Raw genomic sequence first — 20449 nt, 5'->3', positions numbered from 1 at the left:
GCTGCGCTGCTCACGAGGCTTTTTTCACTAATCTTCATATGACAATGCAATCTTTAATGAATCAATCAATGTAAAGTCTCTAGGCAGGAAAGTTCTAAACTTACTGTATAAAGCAGGCATTTAATTTTGATTTAGTGAGATAGTTATTACTTATTAATTGGATAACATTATGAAAGGTGAGTACGTGTATGTCAGTTATACATTAATTAGTTAGTATAGTGAGAAATACTACATACCACAGGAAGCTGCCTTACATGCCCCTTGAATAAACTTAATTACATGGAAAGAAGTTCAGGAGCACATTCTCTTATATGTTTAAACATTACTATGAAAAATAAATTATCTCGGTACGCTCCTCAGACAAAGCATGGCTTCTGGAATTTACAGAAATAGTACTTACATGACAAAATTCTATGCAGTGCAGAACTTTCAAGCAAAAATTTTATGTCACTTAGGTCAGTAGGTATGCACACAAGAATCAGAAGTCACCTCTTTTCAGAATTATCTAAGATTTAAGAGCAGTTTAATTATGAAGCTGGACATGCCAGGTGAAATCAGGATCACATAATGAATTTCTACTTCCTCAAAACTCTTAATGGACAACTGTATCTCTCCTTCTATCTATCTCCTTCTTCTCCCCGTCCCTGGAGGTGTTCAAAGCCAGATTGGATGGGGCCCTGGGCAGCCTGGTCTAGCATTAGGTGGAATGGTGGTGGCCCTGCATGTGGCAGGGGGGTTGGAGATTCATGATCCTCGAGGTCCCTTCCAACCCTGGCAATTCTGTGATTCTGTGATTCTGTGATTCTATGACTTTTTTTTTTTTTTTCTAGAATATTCACTGGACACATGTCAGGGATGGAAAACTGTTTCTTGTGTTATCTCTTCCTCAAGCAAACCATTCTGTTAATAACCACATTGCTTCTGCAGCACACAGTCAAGACTAATGAGATCGTTCCCACTGGTGTGATATGGTCAGAGCAGCCACCTTTGCTCACCTCACTTGGCTCTCTACTCTAAGTTTAATGAATGTTCCCTCTCCAGAAAGGGCTAAAATCAACTTTCTTAATTTAGACAACATTCTGCAAAGACACTTCTGGGTATTTACAAGAGGTAATCAGACATTTTCACTTAAATAGCACATCAAATGCAGACCATAAGAATGATTTCACTGAATTTCCTGGAGCAGCCAGGTAACCAGACTGTGAGAGTGCAGCCATCCTGCCCAGTCAATGCTCATCCCTTTTCAGTATCTCCTTGCCAGCTACCCTGCCTCTCATTGAGAAAGTCAGCACCTCTCAATGCACACACGTCCCAGAGAGTGTAAAAACAAGTAATAGTCTGTGTCATATGGTGACAAATACAGTTCAAAGTACCATTATCGCTTGTTCTCGTGGTGATAATTAATCTCATCATCATTATCATAATGAGAAACCATGTTCAGAAAATGCTGATTGAAAAACTCTGATATAAAAAATACAAGTCATTCACTGCCCTGCCACCCTAACTGATTTTTACATTTGCTGTTGATTAGTGCAGTCTTCCAAATAAATTTTATACCCCCAATCCAAACTTTTCTAGTGTTCTTATGTTTCACTTCATGATTTTTTAAAATGTTCCACTCTAGCATGAAGTGCTAGGATTGCACTTTTGTTCATTAATTTATGATGGATCTTTAATCAGAATCTTTTCCTGATTCTGCTCCACTCCCAGTGATGTGGTGACAGAGAAAAGGAGAAATAAATGGGGATGGAGAGAGAATGAGGGAAAGGAGGTGATAGTGAGAGAGAAGAGGGAGGGGAGAGGGGGAGAGAGGAAGAAAGAAATGGAAAAAAAAAAAAAGAAAAAAAAAAGAAGGAAAGGAAAGAGGAAAGGAAAGAGGAAAGGAAAGGAAAGGAAAGGAAAGGGAAGGAAAGGAAAGGAAAGGAAAGGAAAGGAAAGGAAAGGAAAGGAAAGGAAAGGAAAGGAAAGGAAAGGAAAGGAAAGGAAAGGAAAGGAAAGGAAAGGAAAGGAAAGGAAAGGAAAGGAAAGGAAAGGAAAGGAAAGGAAAGGAAAGGAAAGGAAAGGAAAGGAAAGGAAAGGAAAGGAAAGGAAAGGAAAGGAAAGGAAAGGAAAGGAAAGGAAAGGAAAGGAAAGGAAAGGAAAGGAAAGGAAAGGAAAGGAAAGGAAAGGAAAGGAAAGGAAAGGAAAGGAAAAAGGGGCATAAGGGAGGGAGGGAGGGAGGGAGGGAGGGAGGGAGGGAGGGAGGGAATGAAGGAAGGAAGGAAGGAAGGAAGGAAGGAAGGAAGGAAGGAAGGAAGGAAGGGAGGGAGGGAGGGAGGGAGGGAGGAAGGAAGGAAGGAAGGAAGGAAGGAAGGAAGGAAGGAAGGAAGGAAGGAAGGAAGGAAGGGAGGGAGGGAGGGAGGGAGGGAGGAAGGAAGGAAGGAAGGAAGGAAGGAAGGAAGGAAGGAAGGAAGGAAGGAAGGAAGGAAGGAAGGAAGGAAGGAAGGAAGGAAGGGAGGGAGGGAGGGAGGGAGGGAGGGAGGGAGGGAGGGAGGGAGGGAGGGAGGGAGGGAGGGAGGAAGGAAGGAAGGAAGGAAGGAAGGAAGGAAGGAAGGAAGGAAGGAAGGAAGGAAGGAAGGAAGGAAGGAAGGAAGGAAGGAAGGAAGGAAGGAAGGAAGGAAGGGAGGGAGGGAGGGAGGGAGGGAGGAAGAAAGGAAGGAAGGAAGGAAGGAAGGAAGGAAGGAAGGAAGGAAGGAAGGAAGGAAGGAAGGAAGGAAGGAAGGAAGGAAGGAAGGAAGGAAGGGAGGGAGGGAGGGAGGGAGGGAGGGAGGAAGGAAGGAAGGAAGGAAGGAAGGAAGGAAGGAAGGAAGGAAGGAAGGAAGGAAGGAAGGAAGGAAGGAAGGAAGGAAGGGAGGGAGGGAGGGAGGGAGGGAGGAAGAGAGGGAGGGAGGGAGGAAGGGAGGAAGGGAGGAAGGAAGGGAGAAAGGGAGCAAGGGAGAAAGGGAGAAAGGAGCGAAATAGATAAAAGAAAAATTGGAAAAAATGAGTGAAAGATGAAAGAAAAAGATGAAAAGAAGAAAGGAGAAGAAAATGAAAGGAAAGATGAAAAGGGAAAGGGGGGGGAAATAAAAGTAAAAAGAAAGGAAAGGGTCTTATCATAATAAATAAACCAACCCTATCATGGGCAAATATAAACTATGATAGATAAGCATTACATATTCCAATTTTTCTCTAGTTTTAAGCTCAGAATTAGACATTGTAAACATAAAGAGAGTAACTGAAACCACAGGATTTTATATGCCACCGGGAATATGGTCTGATGTACATTAGGCCGTAAGCGTACACAAAAACATTGCAATGCTATACAACATTACTCTTTATTATCCTTTAAATCAAGATTGTTACAAAAAAAAAAAAAAAAAAAGAAAAAAGAAAAAAAGATGCATATAGAATATATCTCAATCCTATACCATAAATCCATACGGAATAACCTGGTAGTGGTTGAAATCGTAGGGCTGCACTGTAAAAGGAGGTGGATCAGTTGATCAAAGTGGCTTCTTCCAGTGTTTTATCTGTTCTGAACATATTAATTGACTCACAGCATGGCTATATACATATGCACAATCATTATGTGATAAATTAAAAAGGGGTACATAATAAGCTTAAGTCACCATAAATCATATAATAAACATCTGAATGAGAAAATTTAATAAATGATATGTTTCCACAACAACTTCATCCCCTTCCATTAAATCTGTATCCCCCTAGGACTTGTTCTAATATTCTCAATCTCTAAGTACACATCATTTATTAGAAGGAGAAAAAAAAAAAAAAAAAACAACAACAAAACTCACCCTTCCAGGATGTGTATCTTCCTCTGACTTTTTGGTCTGGCATTTTCTCTTGTGTGGACAGAATTCAGCCCCCAGACTGTAGTTGTTTTGGATGGAAAATGATTTCCTGCTCTGTGTAAACTTTTTCATTTTAAAAATGTCTCTAATCTGCGTCAGCATGACACCATGTGAATGGGTGAACAGGAAAGTCACAGGGAGAGAACTCCTTTCAGATTGTTGTTATGCCTTCTTGAGAACAGCAGCTTTGACTTCTGTTGCCTACATCCTACACAAATGCCTTATGTGCAGAATTGCCAGCCAGCAAGAACTGGCTGAGACCTTCCTTTGGCATGGGCAGAAACTCCAATCTAAACCCAAGAAGCTTTTCAGATAGCATCTGACGCATATTTTGCAAAGAGAAGTTTCTTCTGCAAATAGTTTTGCTGCAACAAGCTCTATCTTTGCTAGAAAGAAACCTTTTCCTAGCTTACAGACTTCTAGTTCATGTTAAGCTTCAGAAAGAAAAAGAATATTTTTGTAATACAGAGAACATACTAGAATTGAGACCATCTTCTTCCCAGCATTCCAATGTGACTTTGGAGAAAGCACTTTTAATCCCACATTGCCTAGGTGTCAGAACTGATCTTATTTAGCAGTTTTGATAATTATTTTGACAGAGAATGCAAGTACACCAATGACATTGTTTTCATGACATGAATTTGGAAGGCACTGCCAACCCAAAGGAATATTGGACTACAGGTAAATTAAATCATCTGGAGACTGCAATGACAAAAGTAGAATAAAATTTTGTGATTCAAGATTGCAAGATCATTAATTTGAAGGCAAATAGTCAGTATTTCTGCTGACAGTTTGTATTTCTTGCTCAGAAGGCAAAAAAATCATAACATTCTATAAGCCACCAATACGATGCATCCATGAACAGAAAAGCAAGTGGTACATTTTAGCATAGGGAAGGATGAGTATTCTCATTAGCAATAGGAACGTTTTCATACTTTTGCACAAGTCCATGGGCACAGCATGTCAGGATTACAGTTCTTCAGATTGCTCAGAGGAAGAAAGCTGACAGGGAATAGGGATACTCAGGCTAAAGTCCAAACTTTCACTTTCATCCTGAAGTGATGAAAATGAAAAAAAAAGTGCCTCATTTATCTCAGCAAAATGAAGAAGGCTGGAGCTAAAACTATTTAAATCACTAAGCAATGTTGGTGCAAATCCAAATAATCCAAATATGCATTTACTGGCTACAGGTAAATTCTGACTATTAGAAGAATATGTCTAAATGACATCTTCAGGCAGGAGAGAAGTTCTCTCATAGTAGTAGCAGTAGGAGCAAACTGACTTTAAATTAGTTTGGTGTGTTTCTTGTTTGATGCTATATCACATCAAACAATAAACACGAGTGCAAAAAGAGAATTTCTCTATTTCCACTAGTTCTAAATACAGTTTACAGTGCCCTTGCTTTTTGATATCCCATTGAACTGCATTAAAAAAAAAAAAAAAAAGGGAAGTTATAACTAATTTTTCTTATACTAAAACCTTCCATCTTTTTCAACTAACTTGTCTGATTTCCATGATCATAAAGAACTTTATAATATTAAATTATAACAACACCAATCAAAGGCATGGGGAGCAAGAGGATTCTCAATTGCAGCCCATGCATCACTCAATATCATCAGAGAAGAAGAGATTGAAAAGCGCATCAATTCACATAACTTTCTCCCGGTGCCCATTGTCTTTTTCAGTTTCTAATGATACTGAAGTGCCTCCATGATTAAAATTTAAAGCCTTCCCAGTAACCAAGTAATTTGTCCCAAACTCCTTATCCGGCACTCACCATGAAGACTCTGATTTTAATATACCATTAATCAAGCTCCAGCCAAGTTTACTACTGATACTTTCAATTACAGAGGAACTAACTTCATTCTTCCTAGTGTATCAGTGAGAGACCAATTCCTTGATTAGCCACAGACCCTAACAACAGACGGATAAAAGAATCAGGTTTGACGCCCTTTCCTGAAGGAACTATTTGTTGTGAATTACAGATCAGTAAACAGAATTGGATCTCTCTACTGCAGGATATACTTCAGCCAAATTTTGAGCCATACGTATCGTATTATAGCAAAAAACATCAACCGGTTTCAAGTTTTACAGTGCAGTAATAATGTGTGATTTGATTAAATGGAAATTAATGCGATGGTGAGTTTAACAGGCAAGTTCTAAATATCAGCATATTTTACAACACAAACATTTACACAAATGCGCACGATGCGTGCTTAGTTTAAGCATATGAATAGGTCCACGCTCTTCAATAGGACATCTCACGCTCTAAGTGATGCACGTGCACAAGTGATTGCAGGATCAGTTATCAGAAAATGATCCCTGGTACAATTTATAAGAATTCCAACAGATTGCAAATAGCTATGATTTGTCACACAACATCTGGTCTCTTCTCTCCGCAATCAAATGGACAAATGGAAATAACAATACAGACTGCGAAAGCGCAGCTTGTAAAAAACAATTAGAGGGAGAGGGACCCATACCTTCCCCTGCCAGTGATGGAATTTGCACAGGACCGTCTGCTCAGCTAACAAAGAGTCAGCGTTTGTTTGAGCTGGAGTGCAACTTCCACAAAACAAGGATTTCATTCTGAAGTTGCTTTCCCAGCTACAGCAAGCACTTCAGGAAAGCCTCAGGCTGAATGGGATCCCAAGTCTCATTTGTGCCCCAGGGAGCCCCAAAGTTCCAGCAGGGCTACGCTGCTGCCTCCATCAAAATACAAAGTCACCTGAGAGGGAACGTTTAGGAATAATAACAGGAATAATTTCTGCAACACCATTTAAACAAAGAATGAGATCAATATTCATTCCTAGTCTCTGCATGGCACCATTTGCTTGATTGTCTGGCTTATCTGATTAAAAATAAGTTTCAAATTTAAGAAAAGAGCAATTATTCAATTCCTTGAAATATCTGAGTTCACTGTCATTCACATCCACCGCATGCAAGAAATCATCTTCAACATTAGTTACCTAGAAGTCTTAGACCATCAGCATATTTTGTGGTACTTGTAGGCTAAATCCACATCTATTTAGGTGGAGCCTGCTTTATTAAGAAGAGAGAGATTTGGGCAAGATAACAGAATTCCTCCAGAATGATGACCAAGAAACTGTAGATGTTTTTTTTTTTTCAAATGATGAGCAATGCTGATGTCACAGCCTCATCAGTGACCCCACATGAAAGAAACCCCAGCACAGCTTCACAACCAGTGAGGACACGACAACGTTCAGTCAAGAAAGTTTATATTTTGGTATTCATCCAAAACAAATTCCTATTGCTTACCCTTCCTTTATTTTTTTTTTGTTGTTGTTTTTATCTCCAACAGTGTCAATGGAATGGACGAGACACAGAAACACACCACTTAGATTTTTCCTGAAGTTTTACTTTATCCCAAGCATAGTAATACCTTTTTTGTTACGATTCACAATGTTAACCAATTCTTTTCTGTCAACTAGTAATTTTTTGGCAGATCCCTTTTGCATGATTCATGAAGGACCAGTAAAAGGCTAATTGTTCAAATTAATTTGCGTAAATGACTAAGCAAGAGATAACAAAATTACATCTGCACTTGTTTGGCAAAGATTCAATAGCAGCGGCCCTGTACTGCCAGCTGCTTCCAGACAACACTCTTGCAGAAATTAAAAGCTACAAATATTAATTAATACACTTTTTTGGTACGTTAATTTGCACTGAAAGGTTCCGGAGTACAAAACTGCTGAGAAGATGAACCATGATAATTAGAATTAATGGGATGGATGCATGTTTTTTGCAGCTGAAGTTTTAAAAACCCATGAATGGAACTGGGAACTTGGAACTGACATTCTCATAAATCTCGATGATAATGCCGCTATTAGTATTAGAAGGATTAAGTACTGTGGCTCCAGCGTTATCCATCACATGACACGTTGTATCCCATCTGTCACTGCAGCAGCTAAGACATGATAGCTGTCCTTGAGGAAGCCGTATGAAAAGCTTTGGGAATTCAAGGAATTGTGGTGCTGAGTGTCGGGCGACAAAATGAATCGCTCAAACCTCTGACTCTCCAACAGAAATAATGGCCGGTGCTCTGTACTTGTCAGCTTAGTGCTTTAACAAATACTCCGACTGTGGTATCTGTATTTAAGTTAAGTTAAGCAGTCTGAATTAGAGATAAATCAGGCAGGGAAAAGGAACAGCCAAATGTCAGAGATTTTTATCTTTGGCTCGTTTCTCTCTGTGCAGGTTGGATGTCTGTGGGACCATTTTTACTAATGTGCCCCCAATTAATTTTGCATATTTTAGGGCAGCGAGCACCATGGGAGCACCGCGTGGAAACAACACTCAAGTTTAACTTGGAATCAGTAATGAGACCATTTATCTACTCCACAACATTATCTGCACGTTATCACGATGCAAATCCCCTTCCACATGGAAATGACCATGAAATTTTAGAAGAGATGCTTTACCTGTCAAATTAACTGTTCTTTTCCTTGAAAAACTGTACTTTTACATTATACAAATACTTTACAGGGACGTAGTTGCAGTGAGTCTAGGCTACCTATTTTACCAATTTTTCAGTGCTAACAATGAATTGTAGAAAAGCTACTTTCAAGCTTTCAAAAGTAAAAATTTTTAAATAGTATTTTAATTCTATTTTCAGTGATACCTATGATATGGAAACGTACATGAAAATATATCCAGAATGTATTGCCCCTGCATGGCGTGGCAGAAAAAAATATCTAAATTATGCTTTCACCATTTCTTAAGCCCCTCCGATGTAATGGTTCACCTACCAAGGCTGACCAGTACATCCTCTGTCCTTTTTCAGAACAATCACTCCGGAATTCAATTCATTCAGCTCAAGATTTTGCAGAACAACAATCCTTCCAATCTTTTCTTTTTCCTAGTTGAGTTTGTAAAATAATACCAGAAAAGGCATGTGACCTGCAGCAGAAATGTATCATGTATCCCCTATCTTCCAGCACACCATTTCACAGGCTCCCCATGTTGTTATGCCTTTACACTGAACTAATGGACCATTTCCCTCTACTACAATGAGATAAATCTGTGTCTATTTGCCTTTTATTCATCTGCATGAGCTGAAAAAAAAAAAACAAAAAAACACCACCACCTTATGTCCCATCTCCGATGACATCATTGAACAAGATAAAAAATTCTTCCTGACCCTGATCCTCAGCATCTGGACTGTTAATATTGTGCAGTCAGATGGCTTGCAGTCTCACAGCAAAGTCAATGCAAAGCTTTCCATCCTTCTTTGGGCATCAGACTGAACTGGGAACACAGTGGCAGTCAGGGGTGTCGTGAGCTCCCCTCTCATACCCACACATTGAAATTTGATAGAAAAGCCTGAGAATCATTCGGTAGATGCATCCTTCAGAGCTGAGCTGTATTATAATAATAATACTTAAATGACAACCTACATAATAACTGAATAAGTTCATGAGCCACGACATAACAGATAACACAGGAGAAAAAAAAAATAGGAGCGTGTGTAAGAACACAAAACCACTTATTTGCTATCTAAATACAATGGTTAATTATAAAAGAAAATGCAGGAAAAAGAATTCAAAATCAGAAATGTTTTGCATTTCTGTAGCAAATTATGCCCTGAAAATCCAAAGCACTTCCAAGACTCTTCAAAGCTGTTTGCAGGTTGTGAATTCCAAACCCCAGAGAGCCAACCACTGCCGCTACAGCCTTGCAGATTGGCAGAAGGATGAAGGGGATACAAACCTTTGTCCATAGCATAATCTGAAATATATTTATCACCTCTGTGCTTTCTCAGTAAAGCTTAGAGGAGCTGTGGTCCTCCTAGCATGGATTTTGCTCTTTTTCTTTGCTAATTCAAGATTCCTAGAGCAGCTCCTTCAGAGCAGGCACCTTTGCAGTGTTCTCCTGCTACATTTGAGGGCTGTCCTGTTTTCCCCCCCATTCCAGTTACACAGCAGCATCATTTCCTGCTGGTTTACCAAAAATTTATGGAGACCCAGAGAGATTCATTAACGTGCCCTGTTCACTATTGGCACCCCTGAGCCAGGCAGCAAATAGAAGCAGGTGGCACCCACAGTGTACCACAAGACACCATGCAAAGCACTTGCAAGCACTCACACAAGGTCTGGTTTTGGCAAGTAAAGATGGAATTTTTAAAGTGATAAGAGATAGCCAAGCTTTCATCACATTTTAGTAAAAAATGTCTCTATGTATCATACCCCACAACATCACCTAATAACTAACAAAAGTCTCAACCACCACTAAGCCCATCAGTACGTGCGTGCCATTTGTAATCATCATTTCCACAGGCGTTTCTCTTTGCTTTATTTCCGTTCCTCCATTTCCCTCTGAACATCCCTGCCACGCTTTGCACGTTTTGGTTGCTACCAGAATGGAAAAAGTAGTAAAAGAGAACCAGACTGGCAGCTGTAAAAATGAAGTCCCCTGCTTCTGTGCTGAACAGATGCCATGTGTGCATCCACGGGGCTGTGTTTATCCGAGCAGCTTACACTGCATCAGCCCTGTTCTGCAAGACCATGGCAGAGGGTGGCGAGAAAGGAATGATTTATATTTGTGCATCAGACATCCTAATTCCCTCATGCACACTTTCAATAGAAAGAGACACCAAGAGCTTTAGAAATGTGTTGCTAATTATACATCTCATCAAACGCTCAACACTTATACTCGCGATGAGCACAAAGCACTTGTCTGCTCTGCCACCTATCCTCTTCCTGAGTTGTCCTTTCTAATGGTCTCTTATGTAGAGAGCGTTGGCCGCTTAAATATTTGAAATCTGCCAGTTTTAAAAGATTTAAAGTATTTTAAAAATGTAGAATAGATTTTTTTTTTTTTTTTGGTGCTCTTATCATTCAAGTAAACCTTCACTGATACTTTTTTTTTAATTAAAAAAATCCCTTTGGGCTATGAATGCCAAGTTGTAGCCCAGAGGGAATTTTTATTGCAGATATAAACCCCTGGAAATCAGAGTATGTATACATATACCACAGAGCCTGATAAACCCTTGACTGTGACACTGCTACTGAGGGCTGCTATAATATCTGATGACAAAACTGACAGATTACTTCTGATGAGAACGTGGAACCCTTTTTGTTTTTAACTTGACCCTGAAGACATGTCATAACATTTGTAATATCTGCAATAAAGTGTCAACTATACTGCTGTAAGACTGCTGGAGCTTGGAGTTAAGCATTCAGTTTAGTGCTCCTACAGCTTTCCATTACAAATAAAAAGGACTCTTAATTTCCTTTTGGACAGTTCGGACCCAGTTTAAGTGCACTAATTTGTCTTGGCAAATATGAAGCAGTTGTGGAGAACACGACTACTGGAAAAGAAATCCAGAGCAATCGACGAGGCAGAATAAAATAAACCTATCAATCGTTTCTATATAAATTCAAGATTTGCAGTTCAGTAGAAACAATCTTAGCAAGGGGCTGCAATAAGTGAGTGTCAACCATCACCTCAGTAGTAGGGCTAACTTGATTTCAGACTGCAGGAAATTAAAATTTGACTCTGACCTCCGAGCTGCAGAAGGCTCACAAAGCACATGAAGACTAATTCCAGAGGGATAAAAACGTCAGTAATGTCTCCCATTCCCTGTAGTCAGATGTCATGTTTTGGAGCCTGGACATTCTATTAGGGAAATGAAGGCTAATGGGCTGCTCTCACCAAACCTGTAGCTCCCATGAGCTGTTTTCTCCTGCTATTGAGCCACATTAGTCAAGATGACCTTAAGAAAACTAATCTTGCCACTGATACAGCATCTACTCTTGGGCTCAGAGATGGCATTTCTAAAGATGCTCAATGCAAATTGGAGCAGAGAAGCCCCACTTCTCTGATAAGTTGTCCCAGAATTAATAGCTTGATAAAAAAGTGAGCACCAGGCACATTTCCATGAAAGACAATATTTTGCTGCCACTAACAAGGGCTGATTTCTTTGTCTAAGTGTACAATATAGTAAAACTAAGCTTTATTTCCCAAGAGATGAAATACTTCATTTATTTGTGTAACTTCCTCAGACTTTATATTCTTATGTGTTTCAGGACTTCAGTAGTTGCCTTCTTGTAATATTTCAGCTTTTAAGCTGTTTTCTTGCCTCACTGAACTCACATAAGATACATCTGAAAGCTTTAGTACAAATTTACTTCGAATAAAGTCTTCAATTCATTTTCATGGCACCAAAAAGACAGCTTTAATAACTGCAATGACAAATAAACTGGAAATCATTCCAGGCCTTTTCACTTAACTGACAAGTAGAACGCTCTCATAATGAGCCGCAGGTTTTACGTTTTCTCTTTGACCATAATAGCTTCATTTAAGAGCGTCAGACCCTGACACTTCATCATTTATCTACATTATTTCTCATCTTCTTTCAAATAAATTATGGAATACTAGACTGAGCACATAAAAACAAAGTGACTTGTTATCTGTAAACAGCAAGATAAATTGTCCAGAAGTTCCTCATTTAGTTCCTTTTAAATTTAAGGGCAAGTTATTGGTTGTACCTTCCTTTTTTTTTTTTTTTTCCTATCCCAATTTTTTGCATTTTTTTACAGCCATCTTATTCTGTTGCCAGTGGCCTTTGTGCAGCCATCCAAAGCCTGATGATAGTGCAGTAGGCATAAAACAATTCCATTATCCCAAGGTTGGCCAGGGTAGTACAGAAAGGAAAAAAAAAAAAAATTGAAAAAATCAAATAAACAACTTACATGGATGTTTCTCTCCATCTGTAAAATTCCTCGTCCATAATACATCTTGTCATACTAGCAAATGTGACACATCCAAAGTAATGAACAGTGGGTCTGTAACTGCTCTTGCCTTTAGAAAGATAGCGCCGATTCTCACCATCAGCATAAGTCCCCCTTCCCTGGTGAAACACATTAATTCTTGTCTCAGAGCTGTGCCGAACACTTGGAGCTTGCATTTATTTTATTTTAGAATTATATTGTTCAAAACACAATTAGCAACACTGCACTTACATTTTAATTACTAGTGACAGGTGAAATTAAGAGAGGTTTCGTTTCATAATATTGTGCACTTCCAGTGCACCTCCCCCTGTGAAAAACCACCGAGCACATCTACCCGATGTCATGGGTAGACCCCACGAGCCCCCAAGCCTTATCCTGATCTGAAGGCTGCATGGCCACATCAATGGCAAACAGCCATCAGCGCATTTAACCCTGCCAAGTTAAAGGACGTGTTAGCATTGGTGCCATCTCACAACGCGCCCTGTAGGATCAGCTTCAGGGCACTTCCCACACATTGCAGCCCGTCTCTGGGAGCGTGCTCAGATTATTCTGGTTTTACAGATGGAGAATTTGATACACGGGAATGTCTGTAGTGGGATGTTGATGGCTACACTGAATACTGCTATAGATTCTGAGCCATAACTGTCAAGACAAAGAAAAAACCATAGGAGTAAAAAGTAGATTGGAAGCCTTTTCAAATTGCCCTTCATTTTATTTTGAAGGATTTCTTTAAAAAAATATAGTGAAACTAAGACACCCACCCAAGAGTCCTTTATCCCAAGAGCATCCTTAAGCAAACAAGGAGCTGGTAAGAGCCTGAAGAACTCCGATCACTGGGAGCTGGTGAGCCCAAGCCCACAGACATAACCAGCTGTAGTCAGAGAAGCACTTCTTAGAGGGCTCCTCAGCACATATAAGGCCAGATCTTGACCTGCTTGATTTTCTAAGTAATTTTTTTTTCAAGCTCTTTCTTTCCTCTCATCTCTGAGCTCAGGGTGCTGGCATCGCGGGCACGCAGCCATCTAGCAATTCAATCATGTTATCTGTGCAATGCAGGCAACAATCAAATAAAGACAAAAATAAGAGTTTAAGCCGAGGTTCCCATCAGCTGCAATTCTATATACATAACATTTTAATTATATCTCATCTCCAGTGTAATAGTTAGAGATGTCATTTGATACAGGTTTTTTTATTTTCTTTTTTTTTATTTGAAAAATTAAATCTAACTAAATTAGCAAAAATAAAGTAGTAAAAGTTAATTGGGAATTATCTACTCCAAAATAACTCTTACTGCTAAATGCTTTGTGTGGTTATAAAAGGCTGATAAATATAATTGTATTTATGTAATGAGTATCATGTTTAATTTACTGTACTTGGTTGTTTTATACACCGTTTTAACCAGGCCTCATAAGCGAGCTTCATATTATTGCCTGTATCTCTTTTTATATTAAAAAAATAAAAATAAAAATCACCACTGGATGCAGCACACAGGCAACGTCCAACAGATTTCGAGCAAGGTAGCATTTAGCAGTTTGTCCAGGATGATCTGCATCTGTATGACCCCAAAACAAGAGCGTTTAGCAACGCTCTGCACACTGATGGTTCATGCCCAAGTGGGTCGACACGACGTGTAGCACTCCGGCATATGCACTCTGTGGGGTAAGAATGGTGATGTTCATCTCCGAGCTCACCGTCAGATGGGCAATTACAATGTGCACGACAAAGGGGTAATGCTCGCTCCTGGCAGGGTGAAATCTCGTTTTTGCACTTCGCCTTCAGTTAGTGCAATTTTGGTCAGATGTTTTCACGTTCCAGAAAGCACAAGGCAAGCGAGCTGCTGACTTTGTGGGTTACAGGGTTTGTTCTGTTGTAGGAACAGACTTGAGGCTGTGCCATTTTTCTGTTACTGTTATTAAAAATTATACAGAAAAAGCCTTGGCAGATCTCCCTGGTAATGATCTTCTAAACCGAGCAGCACTGCATCCAGCACTGGAGATCTGTAGATGCTCATATCACTTACAATGCAGAAATCACCCAAGAGGAAGGTTTTTTTTAATAGGGTTTTTCAATTATATTTTTGAATTTATGTTCACCATATGCAATACAAACCATTTGCATGATCCTGGGCAATCAGTAGAAAAATAACACTATAAATGGAGAAAAAATACACACAGCACTACAGCACGTGAAATTACCATTCCAACAAACAAGTAACAGGAGAAATTCTACCTTCCACATCCCTGTTCAGCTGCCTCTGAACTTCATGGTAGGAAGGTCTTTGATTTATAGCTTTGTCCAATGGCATTACCCCTTAGTCACTTAGTCACTATATCAGATACGTGCATTTATCTGCCCAACCACAGTTTGCCAAATATTTTCAAATTTCAATATATGTATAAATATTTATTAAACTAAGCCACGAGGTCTCCCTCTGTTTTGAGAAGTAACAGCACTCTCTGGAAAGAAAAAATTTTGACAGTATCCATGCTTCCATTCAAAAAGCATCTTAAAAATTCATAACATCATAAAACCAATTAATTTCCTCAGATTTCCTTTCAAACCACTGCAGTTCCCAAGGGGTCTAAAATTTGAGCTTCACACATAATTGCAGCACCGGTATCTGATGACCAGCTCTCAGAATCAACATTGAAAACTCCAATGACCATTTGGATTTGGAAACTCTAGCAATGCTGCAACACCTTTAGGCAGAGTCCACCAAAAAACCCTTCTTTGGAATGAGGTGATTGGCAGCAAATTGGCAGGAATGAGTTGTTGATTTTGGAATACCAGAAAATCACCATATACTCTTAATTAAAGAAAGACCATTTTTCTCTCCTGCTCCCCCATACCTACTCCAGCATGGTCTGCTTTGTTATTTCTATTGTGGATATGTAGCTGCAAGATTTATTTGCATCAGATTAAAAGCAAAGGCTATTAATGACAGATTCCATTGGGATTTTTTGTTAAGGCTTCTTTGTTTTAGTTTATTTATAAATGATCATCTTGAGGCTTGTAAAAAGGCCTTTTCCTCCTCTTTTATTCTAGTGACATTGTAATTGATATTGCTGATATTTCCATAGGAGAAATCAATTCAGAATTACAATTTGTTTAACTATAACAGAGGCTGAACTGGGTCTGTACCTCTATGTGCAAGTTGTTAACAGACTTTACACTATTAGAATGCCCCAAATTAGTATATCCTGCACCAAAACTTAACAATCACAATAATAATAATGATAATAAATTAATTAACATACCATCTATTGACCACAAACGCAAACCCAAAGGCAAACAGAAAGGAGCAGTACCTCATACAGCTGCTGGCAGGTGGAAGAGGAACCTGCTGGAGACAGTATTGAAATGGAGGAAGCAAGCAACTCTCAAATGTCCCCAGCTGCCATGTTTATCATATCTGAGGTCCCTGGGAGCACCTTGTGCCTTGGGGCCACAAACAGCATCTGCAGTTTGCATGGTGCTCCTCTACCCACCACAGGATAAGGGGCAAAAGTCAAGATTGTGCCTCTTCAAAAGGAGGGCTATTGTATGGAGCAAGACATCTGGTCTGACTTTGCTCTCACTGAGAAATGGAAGAGGCTGGTGAATGTGTCTTACTGAAATGGAGGGGAGGGGTATAAACCTCTTTATCCACCCATATAATGTTTCAGAACAGGACTTTTTGGTGAATCTTAATCGACAGTGAGGTCGTGTATTTCAAATGGCTTAACTTTCTTCTGCCAAATTTCTTCTTGGCATTTGGGCTAATCCTGAGCAGTACTAGCAACCTGCCTCTTGTCACTTGCAACTGTTGGCCCAACAGAGGGATTATACTGAGATTTCCAGCAGCACAAGATATGTGCTGAAAGATATGTAAAGCCCTCTCGAGCCAGATTCCCTTTGATCTCACTTGAGGTGATCAGCCCAGATCTCTAAACAATTCCATACATTTTTGCCTTCAATGATAAGATCCCTTAAATAGAAAGATACAAAGTCATGCACAACTTCAGAGAGTATCTATACTGAACTCTTATAATCTCATTTGCATCAAATGTTACTTTTCCTATAATACAGATTCAGAACATAGTGTGCTAATGTTTGCTCAACTTTCTGCATCAGCAGACTTGAGATATTTCATGGCACAAAACTACTACTTGATACAAACACAGAAGATAATGATTAACCAAAAGAAAAAAAAGAAAAAAACAGTTGACAGAAAGCACTTGGGAAAACAGAGAGGACAGGTCTTGCCCTAGAAAGAATCTCCTCTCTTCCAGTTCAGTGCACCAGCACAAGCTTGTAATATTACCAGCTTCAAGGGGTACCAGCAAAGGCCATTGAACACAGCATAATCATCAAGTGTGTCATAATTACAGAAACATCTGCTCCAGATGTTTCTGATACATGGAACATCACCATTTTTCACAATAGCCTGCAAAAGTTTACATTTCCTATCTACAGCAGATTGATTATTATTATTATTTCAATTAAAATTAATTCCCATTAAAGGTACTAGATGACAGCTGCAAAGACTCAGAGCCTTCATTTATTATCGACTAAATAATACTATAATGGCATCAGCTGTGCAGGTTTATCTCTGTGCTGTACTGATATACAGACATGCAATATTGGAGAAGCTCCCCAGGTGGAGATTTTAACGCACAGCATTGGACCAACCAGAGGAGCCCTGAAATTGGCTTCACTCAGAATAACTAAAATCACGCCGTGGGTCCGTTTATAAGTCAATTAACATGGAAGACTCAGAAGTGAACAAACTGATTACCCAAGTTCTGAAGCAAAACTGATGGTCTAACAAAAAATGATGTCCTTATAAGGACATTAGAATCATTTGGAAACGCATTATTTGAAATAAAATACAGTAAATCTATTCTCGCACTCAAAAACTGCACTGATCTTTTTCTTTTTGACACAGTGTTAGGTGCCTTAGACACTGGAATAAGGCAGTGAAAAATAAACCAATTAAGCCGTGATGAGCTTGAGAAGGTATGCATGCAATAGTTTCTTTTTTCCTTTTAAAGCTGTCACATTTCTCTTGCCTCTTGTGTTTTTAAGCTGTAAAGGATTCCTGTGTTCTGTAGAGACAAAGGATGGGCTCTAAAACTCTGTCTTCTGAAGTGATGAGGTAAAGAACACTGCAGGAGTACTTGCCAAATCATACCACCATTATTAATTCAGGCATGATGAAAGTGTTCATTTTAGCTATAATCATGTAATTCATCAAAATACTAGTAGAGCATATCATTCTGAACTATTACACTGATATAGCACCTTATTGCACCTTCACCGAAAGCAGGAAATGTATTTTTTGATGCTTATCTACTGAAAAGCAATTCACTTTGGGATTTTGGAAGTACTATCTTATGTTACAATAAAAAAAGAAATTTCAGACATATTTCCTTGTGCTTGTACGATGTTGCTGTTATGTACTTGGGTGATTATCTCCCACGATGAAGTTTAAAAATGGGAGAGCAGTGAGACGCTGTATTTATCCAGTGCAGAAGGAAGGAGGAATTGGGTTATGAATATACAGCATCGTATGAAGTTTAAATGTAGATTTTGGTCTCTCTCTCTCTCTGCCCACCTTTAAAATAGCTTGAGGCCGAAAATCTGCCTGCCACAAGAACCTTTCAAAAAAGGGTTCTCTGGAGTTCTTTCCATGACAAACGGTACAGAACTGAACCCCATGATAAATGTCAGGATGTTAAAAGCAAGAAGGGCAGCCCAGGCTCAGCCAGCACAGCAGATCCCCACTCGCCGTCTCGAGCCGTGATTGCCCTCTCACTCTGCCTATCTGTCTCTTGCTTGGCGTACACTTTGTGAACAAGTTGAAATTATAGGGGGAGAAAAAAAAGAAAAGAAAAGGGAAAAAAAAGAAAAAAAAGAAAAAGAGAGAAAGAAATGTGAAATTGAATAAAGCCACACTAAGTACAGGCCTGGCTGATTCTTTTCACGAATTCGCCGGCGCGCCTTTGGCACGGAGCTGGTCGGAGCCGCAGCTGCGAGGGCTGCTGAGTGACACACCTAGATAATTTCCCAAGAACAAAAAGTCGCTAATTGTCCACATCAGGAACACTTCATTATCACAAATAGAAAAGCAAAAAGTTATCCATTCTCAGTCGCGGGCAAAATCAAAGAAAACGAGATTAATGCATGCTAAACGCATGCAGGGCTACATTTAGAAGAGCTGGCAGTAGGCTCCAGTACCCCTTTTTCTCTTTTCCCTTTTCTGTCCTCCTCAGCCCCGGTGTGGGCATCCTCCTATGTGAATACAAAGCAGAATTTGGGGACTGGAGGTGGGGACAGCATGCAGCAGTTATGTGCAACTGAGCTTGCCAGACCAACACCTGCTGGGTCCCTTCTCCCTTGCTGGGGTGTCAACTTCTCAGCTTGCTAAGGCCAATGAGGATTTATAAAAGCGTCTTCTCATCTGCAGCAAGATATCCAAGGCAAAGGAATAAAATGTCAGTTCAGCGCTAACAGGAAGGCCATAAGCTACAGCATATCCTTCCTCTACATGAGCTGAAGGACTGGGGCTTGGGTGGCAGGTGAGGAGGAGGAAGAAATCACTTCTGAATCACCCCTGCCTATACTGCTAATTCAATACAGCTACAGCGCTCCATCCTCCATCCCTTCCATGCCACGCTGGCACGACAGATACATCAAAGTAGACTCCATGCTTTTAGCACAAAGTGAAAACAAAATACAGAGAAAAAAGAGGCACTCACAGTAAAGACTGAGGAATGCCATGGAGCTATACACAGATTTCAGCAATACCTTGGAAATACACTGGAACTCAGGGTAGTCTGAGACATGCACTTGGTAGCTAGTTGTAGGGAGCAGATCTTTACATAAACTCTCCAAATAAAATGATGCAATATAAGATCAGGCAATTGAGCCAGGACAAACAGATCTTCTGATATATACATGTGCCTGTCACCAAGTCACAAACACCAGCAGACAGCAGAGGATGGGTACAGCACATGACCATGAGTGATGCTTTCAAGTTCTGGAAACCTGAACCAGACTTACACATCTAACTTCTATTCTCATCTTGTTTGCTTGTTTTGTTGTTGCTGTTGTTTTTTTTCCTTTTTCTGTATTTGTTTCTAGACAAAATGGAACAGCAGTTTAAATGAAATGCAAGCACAGTATAGGCACACAGCATATAGATCTCCTCCACACAATTCTGACCATTGGATTTATTAAGGATGTTTATGAAGTAGCTCAGTTTTACATGTGTATATATTAAAGCTGAACAAACAGTAAATTATCATTGGAAGCAATGTTTTATGTTGAATATTAAAGTAAGCTAATAACATTTACTATTCTATTCCGTAATTATTTGAGAGTAATTAGAACCTAATAGCTACCAGTTTATAGCTATTAAGTCTCTTTAGTACTACAACTTGGCTTTTATATGATCCTTTTGTTTACTTTGACCATAATTGTGTCTGCAGCCCGTGTTTCTGCAAACACACACCCCTTCTTTTTCACTTCTCAAAGCACCCAAAATACAGGGAAATTAGTAAACCAACTAGAAAATAAATGCGTTTTCACTCCAAGGAAGCTCTTCCTATTCTCCAGCTACAAAAGTGATCAAATGTAAGCTTGTAAGTAAATTAACAGATTTACTGGGATGATCAGGAGTGCAAGGTGCATCCACACCCAGTAGTTCCTCCAGGAGGAAATCACGAGAAACAATGGAAGATATACTTTCCATATGACAGAGAACAAAAATGCCAGTTTATTTTGTCCTATTTTTCATGGACACTGAAGCGATGCCAGACCAGG

At 39.5% G+C, this 20449-nt stretch overlaps 1 long non-coding RNA gene across 4 annotated transcripts in view; it reads right to left on the bottom strand.

The window, feature by feature from the left end:
• The window catches only part of LOC149917173 (uncharacterized), a 426137-nt gene that overhangs the window by 152188 nt on the left and 253500 nt on the right, over window positions 1–20449 (bottom strand). The window contains exon 7 of one of the 4 annotated variants that reach the window (XR_016468096.1): window positions 12611–12762. The exons of the other annotated variants lie outside the window; for them this stretch is intronic. This is a non-coding gene — a long non-coding RNA (uncharacterized LOC149917173). Of the gene's footprint in view, window positions 1–12610; window positions 12763–20449 lie in introns of those variants that run through there. 4 annotated transcript variants of the gene reach the window in all.

Source organism: Phasianus colchicus, chromosome 7 (genome assembly GCF_987193195.1).
Source record: "Phasianus colchicus chromosome 7, bPhaCol1.hap1.1, whole genome shotgun sequence".
In the NCBI taxonomy this organism is placed as follows: domain Eukaryota; kingdom Metazoa; phylum Chordata; class Aves; order Galliformes; family Phasianidae; genus Phasianus; species Phasianus colchicus.
Note: the sequence above shows the minus strand (reverse complement) of the source record. Positions and strands in the feature narration are given on the sequence as shown.